The sequence below is a fragment of the Somniosus microcephalus genome, chromosome 18 (assembly GCF_052327205.1).
Source record: "Somniosus microcephalus isolate GS21.2 chromosome 18, FLI_Smic_1.0, whole genome shotgun sequence".
In the NCBI taxonomy this organism is placed as follows: Eukaryota; Metazoa; Chordata; class Chondrichthyes; order Squaliformes; family Somniosidae; genus Somniosus; species Somniosus microcephalus.
The window spans coordinates 21308071-21314070 of record NC_141004.1 but is presented as its reverse complement, the minus strand read 5'-3'; positions in this window follow the sequence as shown (position 1 = coordinate 21314070).

Below are 6000 nucleotides of genomic sequence, written 5' to 3'. Positions count from 1 at the left end.
GGACGTTCTTGCCATGGAAGGAGTACAGCGAAGATTCACCAGGCTGATACCTGGGATGGCAGGAATGACGTATGAGGAGAGATTGTGTCGATTGGGCTTATACTCACTGGAGTTTAGAAGATTGAGAGGGGATCTCATCGAAACCTATAAAATTCTGTCAGGCCTGGACAGACTAGATGCAGGAAGGATGTTTATGATGGCCGGGGAGTCCAGAACCAGGGGTCATAGTATAAGGATAAGGGGTAAGCCATTTAGGACTGAAATGAGGAGGAATTTCTTCACCCAGAGAGTGGTGAACCTGTGGAATTCTCTGCCATAGAGGGTGGCGGAGGCCAGTTCATTAAATATATTCAAAAAGGAGTTGGATATATTTCTTAAGGCTAAAGGGATCAAGGGATATGGGGAGAAGGCAGGGACAGGGTACTGAATTTGGATGATCAGCCATGATCTCATTGAATGGCGGAGCAGGCTCGAAGGGCCGAATGGCCTACTCCTGCTCCTATCTTCTATGTTTCTGTGTAAGGCCTTTACGAAAACAAGAATCTGTCCACACGCTGGATCGAAGGAACAGCGTGTCAAGCTTCAGCTAGTTCCAAATGACGTCTCCTTGACTCGTATGAATAACTCACTTCTACGGAATGTACATCTACCAATTGGACATTCTAAGTGCATGTTGTTTCGCTAATTGCATGACTATCTACCTATCATCCTTTTAAATTGTGTTCAATTTAAAATAAGGCAAATCATTGTTTTAGGATGACTTAAAAGGAATTTTCATGTAGCACATGATTTTGAATCTCGTGAAATTGATGTGCTATTGTAACCTTATTAGTAATATTGACCAAACTCTGTCTTGATGCTTCAGTTCCTTTTTTGGTCAAGAGGGAGGTGTGAAGGAATAAGCAATATATCTATTCAGAAGATACACCATCCTAGTATTGTGCTAGTTAGGTTATCCAAGGGAAACCGAGAAGTACCCCTGAGACAAACGAGTACCACAAATGAGAACAGCTTGTAAAATAAGCTCACGAGGGCATAGGTCAAACACATTGTGGTGACAGAACAATATTCTGCAAATTGACTCCCTTATATTGGTGGCCAGGCATGCTTAAGGCCTGTAAAACGTACGTGGCAAATTGTGACACATGCAATTTAACCAATAAGTCATCACTAATTAATTCACCACCATTGGCTCCTGTGAAAGCTGATGAACCAATGGGAAAATTCTTTATTGACTTCGTTGGACCACTTCCCCCATCTTTGGGATATGGACATGTTCTCGTTTGTGTTGATGGATGCACTTCTTTCTGCTGGCTGGTCCCCACAAAAACTGTTTCAGAAAACGCACTTACCAATGCTATTACTGATATAATTACTGTAGCTGGTGCACCCAAAATCTTACACTCCGATCAAGGCGGAGCCTTTGTCTCCAAGGTCTTCAATGACTACTGCGAACAAAGGGGGATTGGGTTAGAGCACAGCACGCCAAGTCATCTGCAATCAGCAGGGCTGGTGGAATGTAAAAACGAAGATGTAAAAAAGCTATTGGTCAAACTGTTGAGAATCAGGGGAAATAAGTGGACCACCGTCATACCGGAGGTGCAGCTATCACTTAATAATGTGCCCGCATCTGCATCAGGGACAGTGTCCCCTAAAACTCCATATTATCTAATGTATGGGGCTGAGACGCATACACCGCTAACCCATGGTTCTTTTATTGCCTCTACACTCTCTGATTCCTTGACCCGACAGCAACAGTTAGATTTAAAAAAAGAAGTAACAGAGGAGATACATCAAATTGATTAGAGGACAAGGGAGACAAATAGGCAGAAAAAATTGACAAACAAAGCGTGGCAACCCCTAGCAGGAGATTGGGTGCAGGAAAAGAAGTTCAAGCAAAAACCTGGTTTAAGACCCAAGTGGAAAAAACCTGTTCAAATACGTTCCGTTGTAAGGGGTTTTAGATCGCAGAGGTTTCTCTCTCTAGAGGCCTCTCTCTCTTGCACAGTAAAACCTTGAGTGGTTCGACCCACTCGCCCCTTAGATTCTGTACTCTGGACTTTGGGGCAGGAACTACAATGTAGAGAAAACTCTTATAGACCAAGTTTGATGAAACAAAATGAAATTTTATTGCATATGGTAAAACAAATCAAATGCAAGCAAATAAGAGAGAACATGGGAGGGAAAAACACAAACAAATCATAACGACACAATACTAACTAAGGCAAATACAGGCATATTATACTCTACAAAGATCATCATGAAATAGGGAAACACACGGAACATCGAGGGACAACAACTCATGTTAATTACACCCTTAAATATCCACCCCCTTAAACCTATCTAGATCTGATTATGGAGGGCCAGAAACATGCTCACCAATCCAACTAGGAAGTGCAAGGTTTTGAAACAGGTCTGCGTTTTGGTTCCTTCAGGCGTCCTGTCTCCTCGTGGATCGTGGAGCCCCAGCGAGCTGCGCCACACCTCTCTCCTGAGGTGGGGGTCGGGGACAGCTGGACACCGGCTGGTCTGGATGTAGGCGGGGTCGGGGATCGTTTGCTCGACCCCGGTCAGAGGAGCCTTGGGCTGGCCCCTATCTTGGAAGGTTCCTTCTGTAGTTTATTTTTATCTCTTCACCCGAGCCAGAGCCGGTCGATGGCCTCTCGTTTCGTCAACGGCCGGGGGTTGGTTGATGATCTCCCAATGTTTTACCCCGGGGCGGGATGCCGGCTCGAACCTTCTTCCTCTCCGATGATGGCCGCTCTGTTTATGGCTTCCTCCCATTTTTCCACGATGCTTCCCTCGATGACCTCTTTCTACCTCTGGGTTCCCAGATATACTTCTCACCAGAAGCCCTTATCTCGCGCCAAATCAGGTTAGTCTTTTGTTTTAACTTTTGGCGGGCTTGTTGCACAACGGGGTAGTTATTATATTTTAAAATACTTGAGATGGCCGGTAAAGGGCCATCTCTGGTCTGGAATGACCTTCATTGTTTTTAATGTCCTGGTGATGTCTTTACCGGGTCCTTGATGCTCTTCTCATGAATATGAAACTGTTCCCTTTTGTCTGGGACAACATTTAGATGGCCTTTATCTACAGGCCGATCTTGACTGGATCTGCATCCAATCTATATGTATATGTGGGTGTCTGGTTTCGTTCTCTCAGAAATGGCTTCCAGAACTTACTTTGGGCTGAATCCACAAAGCTGTCTGAGGATTTGCAGGAACCATTTTAAAGTGTCCCAATAAGTTGATCACGGGGTCTGGTGGCCATTTTGTATGCCCCTTTTTCTGGGCTTCTTTTAAAATAGTCTTTAAAAATCATGGCCTCTACTGCCATTCGACCCCTTATAATATAAAGTCCAATTTTGTGAATCCTACACCGTTATTAACGAAAGAACTGTTGAAATACATATTAAACTGCCGAATGGCAAGTACATTCCTAAAACTGTCTCCGTAGGCAATCTCAAAAGATATCCTGCGGGATACCGAAATGGAGGAACGATACAAGGTGCAGTTGTACACTTGTCTTCCAAGACCCAGCTTGGAGCATGACACAGGAAATGGATGCGATCGAACTACTGACAACGGTCAGCCAGACAGTGTCACCGACTCCTCCACATGATGCTTGGCAACGCCTCAGGAATTGGTTTCGCAAAAGGAAAGATCAACGAGTTACTTCAATGAAGGAGGAAAACATGGTGGATGGAGAAGGAATCAACTGAACTTCTGGCAAGGCCTTTACGAAAACAAGAATCTGTCCTCACGCTGGATCAACGGAACAGCGTGTCAAGCTTCAGCCAGCTCCAAATGACGTCTCCTTGACTCGTATAAATAACTCACCTCTACGGAACGTACATCTGCAAATTGGACATTCTAATTACATGTTCCTTTAAGTCAGCCCAGGACAATGTTTTGCCTTATTTTAAATTGAACAGAAATTAAAAGAATGTTAGGTACATTGTCATGCAATTAGCGAAACAATATGTAATGGGGTTGGGGGTAATATAGTAGCATGGATTGAGGATGGGTTAACGGACAGAAAACAGAGGACGCGGTCTTGCCAGCCCTGGAGAGGTGGGTTTGGAGGCGGGACTTCTGGGAAAATGGCAGACTCTGGGGGCGGGTGCCCAACCGCCTCCGTGCCATCTTGCCAGGAGGCGGGTAGCCGACTCGCGCCGGGTCCCGTCTCCTTGGAGGCGGGAAGGGTATTACAGCCACTTAACTGCCTGTTAACAGGTAGTTAACAGACAGATAAGAGGATTATCCCCATTTTACCCACACAAGTGCAGGCTTCCCGAAGGCTGCGAACCCTGCCAGTGTCAGCGAGGCAAGCAGTGGGTCTGCGGGGTGCAAAAGTGCGCTGCGAAGGTCAGTGATGGGTGCAAGTGTGGAGAGGTAAGTATGTGAGCTGAGTGGAAAGTGGTAGAAAATGTTTACTTACCTTTGTTTCTTCCTGCAGGCTTCAAACATTGGGGATGCGGAGACTCTCGCATCTCACTGGCAGAGATGACAGACGGCTGCTGCATTCTCCGATGCAACAACTATCTAATTTCTGCTCACAATAGAGGTTTGATGAGTCTTGAATACAAGAACTCATCAAACAACAGAGAATGTCAGTGTTTGAAGCTTCACAGAGCTGTCAAACGATGACAATTCATCTGTCAAATTTTTTTGACAGATGACACATCATACGCTGACGTTCTCTGTAACCGGCTTCCCCTTAATTGGCTGGGTGGGCTTAACAAGGTCAATTAAGGGAAAATAGCGTGGGTTGGCCAGAAGTTGATGGAGGCGGGACTAAAACCCGACAAGTGGGAGTCCCGCCTCCAAAAGCTCCCCATTGGCAAAATCCAGCCCTCAGTCTCCTCCCTCCCAACTAATTTCTAACCCAAGTCAAAAGGCTACCTCCAATTGCGTGCTAATTATGGTTTAGGAATAGTAGGCCATTCAGTCCCTCAAGCCTGTTCGCCATTCAATTAGCTAATGACTGATTTATATCTTAATTCCATCCATTCGACTTGGTTCCGTAACCCTCAGTACCCTTGCCAAACCAACATGTATCAATCTCAGTTTTGAACTATTCAATTGACCCCCAGCACCAACAGATTTTGGGGGGAGAGCGTTTCAGATTTCCACGACCCTTTGTGCGATGAAGGTCTTCCTGACATCACCCCTGAACGGCCTGGCTCTCATTTTAAGGTTCTGCCCCCTTGTTCTGGACTCTCCCACCAGAGGAAGTAGTTTCTCTCTATTGACCCTATCAAATCCTTTAATCATCTTAAACACCTCGATTGGATTACCCCTTAATCTTCCATATTCAAGGGAATAGAAGCCTAGTCTATGCAACCTGTCCTCATAATCGAACCCTTTTAGCCCAGGTATCATTCTGATGAATATTGGCCTCCAATATATTCTTCCTGAGGTGCGGTGCCCAGAACATAAGAACACAAGAAATAGGAGCAGGAGTAGGCCAATCGGCCCCTCGAGCCTGCTCCGCCATTCAATAAGATCATGGCTGATCTGATCCTAACCTCAAATCTACTATCACTCTACATCCCACCTGAACCCATGTGATCTCCCGGGAGAGGCGAAAAACCAGATAAAAAACCCAATGCACCAATTTGGGGGAAAAAATCGGGGAAATTCCTCTCCGACCCATCTAGGCGATCGAAACTCGTCCAGGAGATCACTCTGTCCCTGTATTTCCTACAGTACTTACCTTCTGTAAGAGGTGATCTCCACCCCAGCCAGGAACAGGCCCAATTTACTCTTGAGAGACTCCTAGCTGGAAGCCTGTTCCCAAGGTCTCCACTAATCCCTGTGAATAGAACCATCTCCTGAAATCTAACACAGAATTAGAACACAAGATGTTGGAGCAGGACCAGGCTACACGGCCCCTGGGCCCGCTCTGCCACCCACAGGGCCATGACCGATCCAACCTAGCCTCATGTCCGATTTCCTGCCCGCTCCCCGTAACCCCTAATTCCCTTTATTTCTA